Source organism: Acanthochromis polyacanthus, chromosome 8 (assembly GCF_021347895.1).
Source record: "Acanthochromis polyacanthus isolate Apoly-LR-REF ecotype Palm Island chromosome 8, KAUST_Apoly_ChrSc, whole genome shotgun sequence".
NCBI lineage: Eukaryota > Metazoa > Chordata > Actinopteri > Pomacentridae > Acanthochromis > Acanthochromis polyacanthus.
This window is the reverse complement of record NC_067120.1, coordinates 38,082,934-38,099,498: the sequence shown is the minus strand read 5'-3', so window position 1 is coordinate 38,099,498 and position 16,565 is coordinate 38,082,934. Positions and strand designations below refer to the sequence as shown.

The window sequence follows — 16,565 nt, the reverse complement described above, 5'->3', positions numbered from 1 at the left end:
AAATAAACTCAGTTTTTACTATTATTGGTCATAAAACTTCATGCATTCACAGTGATTGTGAGAAATCAGCAGAAGATTACTGACATTTGGGCGCCATCTGCTGGCTGAGAATGAATCTGAACTGGTTTTAAATGAGATGCTGCCACAAAATGACCACAAAATGACCACGGACACATAAGAAACAGCCATAGAGAGACTAAAAATGACGACACAGTGATAAAAAAAACAACCACAGATAGAAGAAACCGACTAAAACTACATGAAAAATGACAACAAGCAGTTATCAGGAGGCTCAAAACGTGTTACTGTTGGTAGTTTGAAGAGTTTGGGGCGTTTAATTTATTCTTTTATTGAGCCTCTGTTTAAATTTGAATCTTGTCATTTGAATTTCTCTATTTGGGTAAATTCAATAAAAGTTTGAGCATTAATTTTGTCATTTGAACTTGAATTGTTGCAATCATTTTTCAAACTTTTTTAAGCTTTAATAAATGAATAAAAATTAATCTCAGAATTTGATTTGAATTTTTCAGCTTGATGAATATAAAATTTTGTAATTTTACACTGAATTATTCAAAATAAATTGTTGAAATAAAAATTGAGCTTAAATATAAAAACAAAATTTTAAATTTGAATCTTGTAATTTAATTTTTATTTGAATATTTGTAACAACAATTATTTTAATTTCTCATATTTAATTATTGCAATAATATTTTTTAAATTCTGATCTTGTAAATTGAATTTCTCATCTTCAATAAATGTAACAAAAATGAGTTTGAATCTTATTTGAATTTCTGAGCTTCATAAATATTTCCTATGTTTTCCCCCATCATTCTGTTCTGATTGTGTTTTAACTGCTTAGAACAAAGTGTGCTGGCATTTGAAAAATGTGCTGTAAAGTCTCGTGTTTTGCAGGTGGTGAAGCAGTAACTGAGAAAAGAGTTGATGAATGTTGATGACTGAGCTCACTGAATGCGTTTTGCGTGAAACCAGTGGAAAGTGATTCATAGTTCGGTCCACATGGACTTCTGTTTTGCAGACTGTGTTCAGAGTTTTGACTTCATGTGAGTTCAGTTTTGACCAATGCGTGTTAGCAATCTAAAAAACTGTAAGCAGGCAGGCTGTGTTAAGGTGTGACTATCCCCAGTTAACCTGGGTGTGTTCCTGAACAGTCACCAGGGGTTGAACACCTGGCAGGATGACAAAGATCTCTGTGGATGAAGTGTGACGTTTATTGAACTGATCGCTGGAATGATGAGTCAGACTGTAGTCTCTAATTTTATCTGGATTCCATCGTTTCCTCGCACCGTTCATTAAAATAAGTGTTTTTATTTCCCCAGCACATTAATTTTACTGTCTGTAGGTGATATTTACATGGATATAGACTTAAGTAATGATGCTGATGTTTTTGGCCAGATTTTCTTCATCCAGTATCTTTATTTCACACACAGCCAGGTCTGATCTGGATAAATCTGCAGCGAACATCTGGAGGCTGAAACTATCACCAGTTAACCTGATCACCAGTTAAACTGGAATAGCGGCACCAACAGATGACCAGAATCCCGTCAAAAACTTTTGTCCACATGTCAGACCTGTCTGTAAAACACACAGAAGTGAAACAGAACATTGTACAGGTAATAAAGTATGACACTGAAAGTAACATCTGTGGTTAACAGAACAAATTCCAGCTCGCTCCAAATCAGCATCAGACACATGATTGATCTTCTTAATTGTTCTCCATGTAGAACCTCCTGACATCATTATAGACTCTATATAATATAATATAATATAATATAATATAATATAATATAAATAATATATATAATATAATATAAATATATATATAATAAATAATATAATATAATATAATAGATATAATTAATATATATAATTAATATATAATATATATATATATAATATTAATATAATATATATAATATAATATAATATAATATAGTATAATATAATATAATATAATATAATATAGTATAATATAATATAATATATATAAGTATAATATAATATAATATAATATATATAGTATAATATAATATAATATAATATAATATATATATATAATATAATATAGTATAATATAATATAATATATAATAATAATATAATATAATATAATATAATATAGTATAATATGATATAATATATAATATAATATAGTATAATATAATATAATATAATATAGTATAATATAATATAATATAATATAATATAGTATAATATAATATAATATATATAATATAATATAATATAATATAATATAGTATATAGTATAATATAATATAATATAATATAGTATAATATAATATAATATAATATAATATAATATAATATAATATAATATAATATAAATATAATATAATATAATATAATATAATATAATATAATATAATATAATATAATATAATATAAACTCTGTAACATAGAACAATGTGGAGCTGCATGATTTCTGCGTTGGTTTTCCACTCCTAAAAAGAATGAAAATGGAAAAAGGCTGGAGTACATCCATTCTCGATGTGTTTACGGTCCAGACCAGCTGGTCTTCCTCGGTGACTTCCGGTGTCGCAACAAAATAAAATAACAGCTGTATTTTGTATTTTGGGTTAAAAAAGCTGAACAAAAATCCAACACTGATTTTATTCATTAGGTAAATAATATGTTTTTACATTTAGGTTTTAATAACTGAAAAACAAAAAAACAACATTATTTATTGGTTTTTTAGATTTTATTTTGAAACAGAAAAACGAATGAGTGAACCGTACACGGATTCTCCACGGATTCCAGCTCTGTTGGTCTTTGTGAAAGACACATTCTCTGTTTTTATGACGCCTGAATGCACCAACAAAACCTGAATGTAATTCACTTGTAGACAAGAGGTGTCGGAAATGTGAAATTGAAATCGCTTTATCTTCATAATTTAGTAAATTCACTGTAAAATGAAAACATTAAGTACATATAAAGATGTTAAAGGTAATCTATGTCTCCAACTGCAGTCTAAACAAAGTGTTTAAGTCACTAATGATGTTTCTGTGATGTTAAATAAGCATTTTTTTTTAAAATAATAAACCCAGGAATATAAAGTCATGTAGAAATAAACCACCAGAGTAAAAGTAAAAGTGCTTCCTGAGCGTCTCAGAGACTCGGTCGGCCTCAGGGACGCTGGCAGGACGTCCGGCTGAAACAATGAGCCACCAAATGAGGGGAGTTCAGATTATTTGTGCCTGACAGCGGCAGATCCACCAAACATCCTGCAGACCTGCAGAGCCGCCGTTTAAACCCAGACTCACTGTGTGCAGAGGAAATCGGAAGCTACGCAGCATTTTGAAACAAGAAAAACAAGCTCTCTGTGCTTGTCCACGAATGTAATTATCACATTCCGTTTGCAGATGAATTATTTGCATGTGAGGCCATGTGACTAAGAAGGACTATAATACATTTTATCCTGGAGGTGTAACTGCAGGAACCAGCAGGTTGTTTAGAGGCAGTTTTAATAATTCCTGTAGAATCTTTTTAAAGGCTGAAAAAAGTTCCTATTCCAGGGAAAGACAACAAGCTCCAATGCAACAAGCAGTTCTGGGAATCTTCTCTCAAAATACGATCAGTAAAGTAAAATTCACAACATATTCTGACACAACATACAGCAAAAAGTCCTTTTCAGATTCAGATATTTTTTATTCATGCACAGGGAAAGATAAATAATTCTTCCAAAGCAGTTTACAGCAGAATGTACATGAAAGGGAACCCCAGGGAAGCTTTTAGTTAGAGGACCAGAGCAACCGAAAACATCATCACCCACATTCCCCCACAAAAAGTGACCAATAAAGAGACACAAAAGGACCAGAATATGTGAAATCATCACAAAGACACACAAATGGGGGCATAAAATGATAAAATGACTGTAAAGAGACACAAAACAACCAGAACATCTGAAATGCTGGTAGAGACACATAGAGTGAGCATAAACAATCAAAAATGACTTCCCCCAATAATATATAGTTTTTGTTTTCCTGGCGTTATGAGTGCAGCGGACGGGAGACTGGGATGAGCTCACATAAATGTTTTTTGAGTTGGCTGATAACCTGATCCATAATACAGACGTTGTGATAGATGTTAAAATCAGAGAGAGAGGAAAATGGGGCCAGAAGGAGCTGCATGAGCAGACCATGTAAGAACATGAATTATCTTCTTTGCAAACAGTGTAGTGTGATAAGATGACTTGGAAAAGTGTTACACCATATTATATTCCAATAGTTGGTATGTGGTTCAATGATGGATCTGTACAGAGTAAGAAGAGCAGAGAGTGGGAGATAATGTCTTAGTTTAAAGAGTAAACCAGTATATTTTGATAGTTTGCTCATTAACACGTCAATGTGATACCTAAAATTTGTAAATTCATCTAAGTGGATACCAAGACATTTTGTAGAATTTACTTTGTTAATGTTTCCCATTAATATTATATATATATATTAGACCCTCCAGAAAAATGCAGGCTAAAATCCTTGATTCTGTGGGCGAAAATCCTTGATTATGCAAATAATATGCGGGGTTTTTATGCAATTTTATGAGGGGAAATGGCGGAAAGTTGCAAAGTATGCCAATAGTTGTGAAATATGCAAAAAGATAGGAAATAATATGCGAAAAGATGCGAAAAAAATAGGTGATTCTTCTCCTACGTCCTGTTAGTAGGCTACCTCTGAATGAAAAAGAGCAATATAAAGATAAACAGACATACTACATGCAAGACACATCACAGTAAGTGCTGCCAATGTTCATTGATTATCAGCTTAAGCATGACTTAAACATTCCTCAATCACAAATTTCTCAGAAATAAAACATTCTTCTGCTTAGTTATACTTTTAGGTAGAGCAAACTACCTGCAACACGGTTGATTTTCTTCGGTGCTCCAGAACGATGTTGCACGAGGTGCACAAAAGTTTCCCCCCACTTTCCTGCAGTAAATCTGGGTACTGTTTTTGCCCAGTCTCTGGCTGAAATATTCGTTGTAAATGTGATCTTTGAGCATTCGCCATTCTTGTTTTTCGTCTCTGAGCGCCGCGCTCCGCATCAGCTCATGCTTCTAGTGTGTGTGTGTGTGAATGCGCGAAACTGATGACGTCAGGCCGGGCGTCACATAAAAACTCACAACTCCATTTATATTGGTTATAGTTTTCTCATTTTATGCGGAAATTGTGAAATCAAGCGGGACCCGCATATTTCTCTTTTTTTCGTGGAGAATGTGAGATTCTTGCGGAAATTATGCGCTGTTTTGAGGAAATAATTGAGCCCCACATAATCAGCGGCATTTTGGTGACTAATGCAGGAATTCATACGATCGCATAATCGCGTTTTTCTGGAGGGTCTAATATTTATATATATGTATATATATAATATATATATATATATATTATATATATATATACATAATATATACAAAATACTATGTTGATCTTGAGTGATAGTTTATTGCATTTGAACCAACTCTCTCTCAACTCCATATTAGCTAGAGCCTGAAGTAGGGCTGCAACTAACGACGCGTCGACGGAGTCGTCTGAGCACGATATGTCATCAAAAGCAGAAGTGAGCGCGCAATGCAACAGAAAATCACCTTCCGACCGGAGCGCGGAACATGGACGGAATGTCGGGCTGCATCGTGCATGTATTATGTATGCCACGCTGCAGCGCGGATGTCCGCGTTCTATCGTAAACATGGATGTCAGCGTTTTACTATACAGCTGTATCTAAAACGCAGACATCCGCGCTGCATCGTGCATGTATTAATGTATGCACAGTGCAGCGCGGATGTCCCCATGCTTAATTCTTTTTCCCTGTGATTCGTGGCCATTTTATATCCTGTAAGTAGCTTCTGAACCAGCTCAAAGCAGTACCTCTAACGCCATAGTGGGCACTTTGCCATGCAGAGTCTCAAAATCAATGGTGTCAAAAGCCTTTGACAGATCAAGGAAAATTCTAGTGGCATCTTCACCATTGTCAATAGCAGCATTCATTTTTTCAATTAAATCTAGAAGCGGCATGCAAGTAGCGCTGTGTTTCCTGAAGCCATACTGGGAGGAGGGGAGGATCTGAAGTTTATTACAGTAACCATGAAGTCTGTTGTACACGGTCCTTTCCAGTGCTTTGGACAGCGTAGGCAGTATGGAAATTGTCCGGCAGTTGCAGATATTAGTTTTTGTCCCAAGATTTATAAATGGGGGAGATTTTGAGCAATTTTAGTCATTTTTGGAACTCTCCCAGTGATTAAGGATAGATTTATACAGTAAACAAGTGGTTTCAGGATAACATTCACAGTGGCCTTCAGGATGCTGCTGCAGATTTCATCAGCCCTATGTGAGCTTTTCATGTTCATGTCCAACAGCAATAAGTCGCTTTCCAACTGCAGGAACTTCCTGTTTGTTCTGGGGCAGCACTACCTTCAAGAAACTGTCCTTGTAGAACATTTTTCTACAAGGAGCAGCAAACATCCTCCCCCTCCGCACTTGTGCCACTTCTCCATGCATCGACCAACCACTCTTTACCATTACAATGAGACTGTCCTGGATTATATCAGACCAGTATTCAATATTCAACATCAAAGAATATAACAAAGACTTATCTCAGATAATGTATAAAAAAGACATCTTCCAAAAAATAATCAACTCCTCATTCTTCTGAATGAGGTACTCTTCTGATTTTTGCACTGTTTCAAAATTAAACAATATAAAAATAAGCATTTGATTAGGTCACACATTCATTAGGTTTATAGCATATAGCATTATAAGCACAGGTTTATAATATCATACCGTGCTCCCTCGTTTTGCTGTTGCACCTTCTAGCTCTCATCCTTATGGCTGATTCGGGGATCCCACATCCATGACTACTGATCAGGCTCCCGAGGCACCAGCAGATCTATGTCGAGTCTTTTCTGCTCTTCGTCGCTGTTGACTGTCTTGTAGCCGAGCAGTGACATGGCGCCTTTGCACACCTCCTGGATGCGTTTGACTTTGCTGTGCGGCAGCATTGTGCGCCACGCCTGAGACACGAGGTCAGCATCTCGCGATATGACTTTGAATGCGTCTTTCCTTCTTCCCTTTGCCCTTCCCGTGGGTCATACGGTATACCCACTCCTTCAGCTGCTGCGTCATCTCCAAACCCACAACTCGAACATGCATCGATCTCCTCCAGCGGGTTGAGCACCATGTCCTCGTAGCGCACCATCTTGTAGCGGCCCTTCAGAAATGGAGGCGGCTTCAGGACGGCACGCTCGTTGATGCTCATGTGGCTACGGCAGATCTCCTGCATGACCTGGTGCTGCACCTCTTCGGTCCGGGACTGTTACACGCTCCAACAACAGTGGCACTGTCACGCCTCAAGTCATAGGCCGACTCCTCCCTGGATCGGAAAACCGCCCGCGGGTCCCGGACCAGGTGGATGATGCGGAGTCCAGGCTGGGGTCCTGCAGAAGGGGGTAAAGAGATTCCAGCTCAAAAAAGCGCACCTCCTTTAGCACCACATGGCTGTAGGTGTTGCAGGCCTCCTCAGCTCGCTGCAGGCCCTGAGCTTTGCAGTGCTGCTCACACTCAGTTCTGTTGCTTAACTGGTTCCGTGGCGTCAACATACAAGCCGGCGGTGAGCAAAGGGCCCGGCTTTGGCCCACATGAACAAGGAGGTGAAACCTGTATGGCTCCTGCATGTAGGCCTCCATCACAGAGAGGTCGCACTGGAAGACACTCCCGCAGCAGATCCTCACCGCCATTGCGGAGCGACCGGCGCGCCTTGATTCCCGCAGCCGGGTCCAGACGTGCCACGCCGGCTTCCATGAGGTAGAAGACGGACGGGTGCTGGCTGAACACCCTGGCCCATCAAGGACGAGCCCGATCGCCACGACGACAGCAGCAGGACGTGGACTTTGCCGTTGGAGGGGCTGAGCTGCAAGTACCAGCGCCAGAACAGCACCACCGCCGCCCCCTGCAGGATGACCAGGAAGGTCATGATGCTGAGGTTCACTTCTGCAGTATGGCATCATGGAGGCTGCTGGTCGATGTCTGGGGACCTGAGAGTCGCCTCGGCTGCAGAGAAAACAGATATTTTTATTTCTGATCAACATGGCCAACGAGGTTTATAATTTAAGGGACATATAGCTATTGAACCCCAGAACAATTTCTACAATTTCATTTAGCAGAGGCTTTTATCCAAAGCGTCGTACATTTGAGAGTCGATACAACACCAGCAAGGGTCTAGTCAGGAGAAAAACATCTGAGAGGAGCCACAAAAGAAGTTCAACCTGATTTAATTTCAAGCAGTTCGGCTTTTTCAAACCCCCTGCAGGCTTGGAAAGGAGGTTATTCTTTTAAAAAAGTCACGAAAATTTGAATATTTGCAACAACCAGGAACTGTAAACCTAAAAAGACGGCTAATTTTCAACTTTCCAATCGTATTTAAACCAGTAATGTGTGACAATCAGTTTTCAACGGGAAATTAACCAGTTCAACCTTAAAAATTGTGATAGTTGATTAAAATCACTTTATTCTACACATCTCCTTTAAGAAGCTCACAAGACTTTTGCACCAGAACCAGTAAAAATATGGTGTAAAAATGCAGTTTTAAATTGGAGAAACCTTAAAACCTGGCAGTTGGCTTCGAAGGTCATCATTTCTTTTAAAAAATTACCAAAATTACACAATTATTTCGGAGTCCGAGTCTGTAAACCTGAAAAAAAAAATCATCACAATTTTCGGACAAATTATCTGTAACATCCATCTGGGAAATTAAGTTTAAAACTAACCTCAAAATCATGACATTTCATTAAAATACCTTTATTGTAACCCATGTCTCATTTATAAATTCACTAAAAATAGTCCTGTTTGGAGCAGATCAATCACAAACATGTCAACAACTAATAATAAATAACTTTATTTAAATTTGAGAGATCTTGAACCTGGTAGGTAGATTTGCAATTCTAAAATTACCACGATTTATTATCCAGGAAAAAAACCCTGTAACAAAACGGTAAACAACTGTGAAAATAGGGACAAATATCTGTCAAATTTTTATATTTTTGCCTCTCCTCGGCATCCCCCCCCCTCGAAATACAAAGATGCCCACCGTTCATTCGCTATCAAACCTTCCCAAGGTGCCAACCCAAGATCCATCGTCCTCTGCTTTCTAGAGTTTAAACTAAGGAACACATGCTTCGTTCTACATAGAGCAAGAAGGACATCCAATTTCAAGGAAGACGTATTTTCTTCGAACAAGATTATACCAGCGATACCCTGGCCAAGAGGAAGGCATATGCCCCCATCAGAAAGCCGCTGAAAGAGAAAGAAGTGCGTTTCCAGACGCTTCGACCTTCACGACTCCAAGTCCATTACCAAACCGGACCAGTGGTTTACAAAGACGCCCAAGACTGACCTGAAGAGGAGAGGACTGATTGACGCAGAAACCTCTTCTCAGACAACAAAGCACCGGGAGTCATCTGGAATGAGGATGGCACAGTCTGCGTGGCAAAATGCTGACACCTCACGATGACCGGTAAATGGGAAAGAATTAAGCACATTCAGGAAAGGTTAAAAGAATTTCGACGCAACGAAGACGGCACTACTTAAGGTTTACTCTTTCCTGATTATCACTGAGTGTTCATGTATTAGTCATTACTCAACAACATTCGTAATCTTGACCCTGGGAAATTCATGCTTGTTTTTCCCTTCTCTGGTTTTTTCCTCCTAGTATGCCGAGGCTGCTCTGTTTGACACAGATCTCAGTTCATGGCTCGCACTGAGAGCGACTCCTTTGGTTTCAAAGGATTTCTCTCTCAACTCAGAAGTGGATAATGCACTTCACATTTGGAAGTCGTTTTTGTTTTATCTGTTCCCATCGTTCATTAGATAGACCGACATTTTTCAGTTTTTATTTTGATTGTTTAATCCTGGCAATAATTGTATTACTTTTTGAAAAGTAAAATGTCCAGACAGAAATCTAATTTTATTACCCTTAATGTAAATGGCTTACACATTCCCGTAAAGAGGAGTGAAGTCATGGCTAAAATGAAGCGTGAAAAGCAGGATGTCATATTTTGGCAAGAAATGCATCTTTCAAACAACGAACATGAAAAGCTGAAAAAATGGTTTAAACATGCTTATTATTCTTTTTATAAAACAGGTAAAGCTAGGGGACTCTCAGTTCTTATCTCAAACCATGTAAATTTCCAATTCACCTCACAAAGTTGCTGATGCTAAAGGGTGATACATTTTAGTAAAAGGCTTTATTAACACTGATCACTGATTGCATGGTGTGACCCGTCATGTGATGCCAGATGGAAGGATATGAATCAAGCTGAGATCCAAATTCCTCTCCCCTCTATTCTAGGGGACAAACAACTATTACAATCACTCTTACACAAAGTATTCTTTTAGAAAAACACCATTAAGTATTTGGTTTAAAGAACTTAAAGACAAAGCAGTGGAAAAACATGCAAAGATTCTGCGCTGGCCCGCATATGATGGGGCTTTCACACCAGCAAGAAATGTTAATAGATTTAAATATTGATATAGTAAAGGTATTACTCCATACCGGAAAATATCTAACGACAAAGGACTGGAATTCTTTCACCAATTATCAGAAAGATACAACTTGGAAAGAGATGACTTTTATCTTCAATTAAGACATCATTTTAATGTATATACTAGATCCAAAAACCATGAAAGTTGCTCTTTAATTTTGCTTTTCATTGACGTCTGCAAAGGGAAACTTACCAAAAACAGGTTTCATCTCTCTCTCTCTGTCTCTCTCTCTCTCTCTCATATATATATATATATATATATGGTCAGAGTCATTTAATATTAGTGTTTGCTGATACCGAGTCCAAAACCGACGCTGTTTTCCTTGATGATACACAACTTATGTACTTTTAGGTTGTTATCAATCCAGTGCAATGTGAGTTTTGTAAATGAAGATCAGAACGCTTGAGAAGCAAATTTAAAATCATTGTCATAATAACCTGCAGTGTTATCAATCCAAAACAGAGTGACCACCTCTGCAGTACTCAACATTAAGACCACCAACCAGGTACTACAGCTAATACACCAGTACAACTAATAAACTACTCATGAATGCTATCATCCTCTGGGCTCCAAACCAGTTTTACAGCATATCAAACACTGTCTAGTGATCCGCCTTTGGTATACATCATTGAGGACACAACCTTCCAGTCAAACAACAGCAACCAAACTTGTTTTATTTCAAATAAACATGTTGACAAACAAAAAAGGATTCCTCACCTGTATCCCTGCTGGTCCTAAATAAATCATCAGATTAGAGATATCCTGATCCGAGTCATTTCATATTTAGTGTCTGCTGATACAGAGTCCAAAACCGACACCGTTTTCCTGGATAATAAACATCTCTCGTACTTTAAGGCTGTTATAGTCAATCCAGTGTACTGTGTAAAACAACTAGGCTGAGTTTTAGTCTTGAGGAAGTAAAATGTAGAGCTCTGGAAAACTGTCGCTATTAGAGATACAACTTGTAATCAACCTCCAATGTGGTTTAAGTAGAGCAGACAATCTTCCACATCCTGATGGAGGTTTTGTGAGTGTCAAGGTAAACATGACTGGGTTATATCGACTTACCAGGGTGAAGAAAGCTCATCTATTCAATCTTAAGCTGCAGTCAATTCCAGCCATTTTCAGTACAAAAATCGCTAATATTCTATTTGTAAATAAAAATATTACGAGAAATACAGGGAATATTGGACGCGCATCGCGAGGTGCATTTCCTCGAAAACGACCAATTCGTGGATTTTATACCGACTTCAAGACATGTTTTGGACAAAATAGTTTACTGGCTTGTTTTGTCTGGATGTCCAAGGTTGGATTATGGCCGTTTTTTGTGGAATATTTTCATCTGTGTGTAATAATGAACCCGGAAATGTGAGTCGCGCTGTGTATGTTGAAGCCGTGTACAGAGAACGGATGGATGGATATTCCTTGTTTGTCGGACAAATGTGTTTATATTACCGCTGTGGTAATCACATCTGAAAGTGGTTTATATCGGCGGATTCATGAGAATCTAAGCTTTCCATCGGCGTATAGTGTTTGTATAATCGCGTTTCAGACATTTAGCAAATTGCTTATGGAGATCTCAAAGTGTACCGCGGGCGGGACACTGAAGCGCAACGGGTTAACTTAAAAACAAAATCTCTGTCCTGAGTTCACTAACTACCACAGAGGTCTTTGTCATGGTGCCCACTGCTAGCTAAACTACCACAATGATCAGTGTCTTCATAACCTGCAGAGTTATCAACCCGACACTGATTAATCACCACAAATTGAGCACAGTTGCCATTTAACCTGGACTGATAATGCTGTTTTTGTCAACGTAGCCACAACTTGAAAGACAGATTGCTTCATTCTCATGGATAACATGAATTAAAACTCATTTTAATGTAGTAGTTTTGAGTTCTTTTGTTCAGGCATAAGGTGAGTAGAAAGATGTTGATTACCTTGACAGTTTCAGCAAAGCTCTTGTCTCCTTCAGAAGCGTCTCACTGACAGCGTGTGATGTGACAGCTGGCAGATTTTGACAGTCGTTATATTCGGCAGGCCCAGAAGAACTGGCAGATCACAGCTAACCACACCTTAATGGTATGTTGTGGTGAACCAACAGACCTGGCTGCCCCACCAGGTATGCACACTGAAACTGTCAAGGTAATTATCATCTGTCTATTCATTTTATGTCTAAACAAAAGAAATTAAAAGTACTGCATCAATAAGAAGACATGATGAACGTCTTAGAGCACATTTTAATTTACTTTGTATTGCTCTGCTGCTGATTGCTGTGAGTTATGACGCAAGTTTCATTGTATTTGGCACAATGACAATAAAAGCATTTATCTCTTCAGTGTCAGAGAAGTTATGACGACTCGAGCTTCCTCCTGTGTTGCCAAATACTGTGAATTCTCTGAGAAGGTGCGACTCTTACTCACAGGACTGGATCCACTTAATAGCCAGTTTGAGATCAAGAACACGCTGCATCGTCACCAGAAGGACGATATAAATTTAAATATAACCAGAGTTAATGTGTCATGAGACGGTGCTGCAGGGGTTGACTGCTGACATAAGTACTGGATGGCATTACTTTGGTCTCCATTACTGTGATAATTACTACTGTGAGGAACCTCAAAGTTATCTTTGACCAGGACATGTCCTTTAACTCACACATAAAACAAATCTATAGGACTTCCTTTTTCCACCTGAGAAATGTTGTAAAAATCCAGAACATCCTGTCTCAGAGTGATGCAGAAAAACTAGTCCATGCTTTTGTTACTTCCAGGCTTGACTATTGTAATTCCTTATTATCAGGATGTCCTATACTTCTCTCAGACATCTTCAGTTGATCCAGAATGCTGCAGGCAGAGTACTGGCAGGAGTTAAAAGAGATCATATTTCTCCTACGCTGGTTTCTCTTCATTGGCTTCCTGATAAATCTAGAATAGAATTTAAAATCCTTCTGATATATAACGCTCTTAACAGCCAATCTCCATCATATTAGACCTGATAGTTCCATATTATCCTAGCAGAACTCTTCACTCTCAGACTGCAGGCTTACTTGTTGTTCCTAGAATCTCTAAAAGTAGAATGGGAGGCAGAGCCTTCAGTTATCAGCTCCTCTCCTGTGGAACCAGCTCCCAGTTTGAGTTCTGGAGGCAGACACCCTCTCTATTTTTAAGACCAGGCTAAAAACCTTCCTTTTTGATAAATCTTATAGTTAGGGCTGACCGGGTGTGTAACGTCAACAAGGGCGTAGGTTTGCATAGGGACGGTAGGGACATAACACTACCAACTTTTCAAGAGGGTCAAATTGTCCCCACCAACTTTTAAGCAACCTTATTTGCATTATATAATGAGTTCAGTTATATAGGTAATTTTGATTGTCTTCCCATATGTTGTAAGGATAGAACTGACCCTACCATTATTAAGTGAATTATTTTCATTTTGTTCAGACCAGGTTCAGACTTACATTTACCCCTTTTCACTTGCTGAATGTGCCGGTCCAATCAAACGTGTGTTTGATTGGCTGATGATTTGACACCCCCCGCCACCCACAAGCACACCCACACAGCCCCGACAGAAATACACAAGAAATAAACATGCGCCTTCTCCGCCCCTTCAAAGAGGAGGGATATTAGAAGTTTTTTCGGCCAGCAGCAGCAGCAGAGGACACTGTAAGTAATGTAAAAAGACGTCAGTGTTGTGGACGTGGGGAACACACCACTAATGTTGCTGCTGAAAGTCCGACCTGCATCAGAGTTAGCATAACATTAAACTGTGTGAACTTGCTAACCTGCAAAACTCGAGTAGGAAGCTGCTTAGAGAGAATTGTCCTCCTGTATGTGTTTTCTACTGTTAACGTTAATTAAACTGTGAGAAATGTAGTGAACTCTTCTGGAAAATATAGAACCAGAAAAACGTGAGCAAGAAGCTGCTTAGAGAGAGAGGTCCCAGTCTGTGTTTCACAGGAAAGTGTTGACAGTCAAAAGAAAACACATGCTGCTGCTTTTCTTCATGTAAACGGCCTGGTTTAGAAGGAAAGAAGGCTAGAGCATGTTGTGACTTTACACTTTTGAAACCAAATACCTATTAGTGCATTTATTTATTAATTAAAATGTATTTAATTACTATCACCTGAACCAATACACATGAAAATTAGTATAAGTCAATACAGATTTATTTTGCATTGATCATTTAGCTTATCAATTAATTAGGTTCATATTTGTGAGAAATGTAGCCCTGACCCCCGTTCACCAATCTGTTTGGTCTTATTAATGTCCCGTCCCAGCAAAAAGTGTACATGCAGGTTATGCTGTTATATCGTCCCTACCAATGTTGAGACCAAACCTATGCCCTTGAACGTCAATGATCAGTCCAGTGAGTATCTTTAGAGACGAACTTTAATGGAGGATGTCAGGAACATACATGCCTAGCGTGTGTATTATTTACCCCCAGATCCTGCGCACATGACCACTCCCACCTTAGTCACTGATGACTGCGCATCACAGCATGCGTTAACTAGTCCCTCTTATTATAACTTAAAGTCATTAAATTACAGGGTGACCCTGAGGGGGTCAGATGGAGGCTTCATTTGCACATCTGGCTTCCTCTTGGACGTCCCTTAGTTCTGCCCCTAGTCATGCTGCTATAGGCTTAGGCTGCTGGGGGACCTCTCTGGATGCACTGAGCCCTTCTCTAACTACCTTTATATTTAATCTATGTACTGTTATTTCATTACACTAACTCTGTTTCTCCCTGTGTCCTTTCTCTGAGTGTCCCTGGTCCCAGAGCTGGATGCTTCAGATCTGTGGTTGCTGTCCACCAACTGCTCTGGTCTCCATCATGTCCACTGTGGGATGGCTGCTACATTCTACAATTCATTTAGCAGACGCTTTTGTCCAAAGCGACGTAGAACACAAGCAAGAATTCAGACATAAGGATAAACCTGTAGTAAGTGCAAAAGTGCTTCGAGTGCGATTGGTCAAAGGTGTTGCATCAAGTTGCAGAAGACTTCCACCCCCCACTTTTTTGGGGGTTTTTTTCAACTTGTCCAGTGCTAAATAAGTGCTGGGTTTTGGACCAACTGACTATTCTACCCCTAAGGTGGAGTCGGATTAAGTGCCTCGGTGTTCTCTGAACAACTGAGTCTTCAATTGTCTCTTAAAGTAGAAAGGGACTCAGCAGAACGCACAGAGTTTGGTAATTTGTTCCACCATTTGGGAACAACAGAGGAGAAGAGTCTGGCTAGAGATTTGGGAGCCGTGCTGGGCTGGAAGCACCAGGCGTCTCTCACATGCAGAGCGAAGTGGGCGTGAAGGGGAGTAGACCTGGATCAGGGAATCCAGGTAGGCTGGGGCTGTTCTTGTAAATGTTTTGTAAGCAGGAGGAGAGTTTTGAATTTGATTCTGGCTGCAACTGGAAGCCAGTGAAGGGAGATGAACACTGCTGCTGACCTTCCTCCACCTGCTGCTTCCAGTTGCCCTTTTCCACCAGTCTACTCTGCATCACCCTCACTATACTTGATATGCTCATCTACATACTGTCTGAATTTTACTACGAGCTATATACGTAGAATATTTAATGCCACAGGCCGTACACCATAACAGAAAACTATGAATCAGTTTCAATGTTAGCTTGTACTTTGTATGTGTCATCTAGCTTATCATACATGTACCTGATTTGTGTCATATGTTCCTAGATCCCAACACCTCTCTTCTCCCATCCTCTACCTCTCTACCTCTTCTGTCCCTCCCAGCCGCCGGCCAGCAGCAGATGGGTCCCCCACATAAAGAACCGGGTTCTGCTCAAGGTTTACATCCGTTAAAAGAGAGTTTTCTTGCCACAGTCGCCTTATGGAAGAAAAACAGAAAATATTCACATTTCAGAAGCTGCATCAAATTCACGTTACATGCATTATGCTAATAGGGAAAAGATACAAACATACAAAAACGCTTATTTTCATTCATTGTTTCCTAAAATAAGTTTAAAAATGTCAAAATATTGAAAAATGACC

At 39.0% G+C, this 16,565-nt stretch overlaps 1 pseudogene; it reads right to left on the bottom strand.

Moving 5' to 3' along the window:
- Positions 1-6,821: 6,821 nt before the first annotated feature.
- LOC127535121 (carbohydrate sulfotransferase 6-like) lies at positions 6,822-16,057 on the bottom strand (annotated as a pseudogene).
- Between the last annotated feature and the right edge of the window lie 508 nt (positions 16,058-16,565).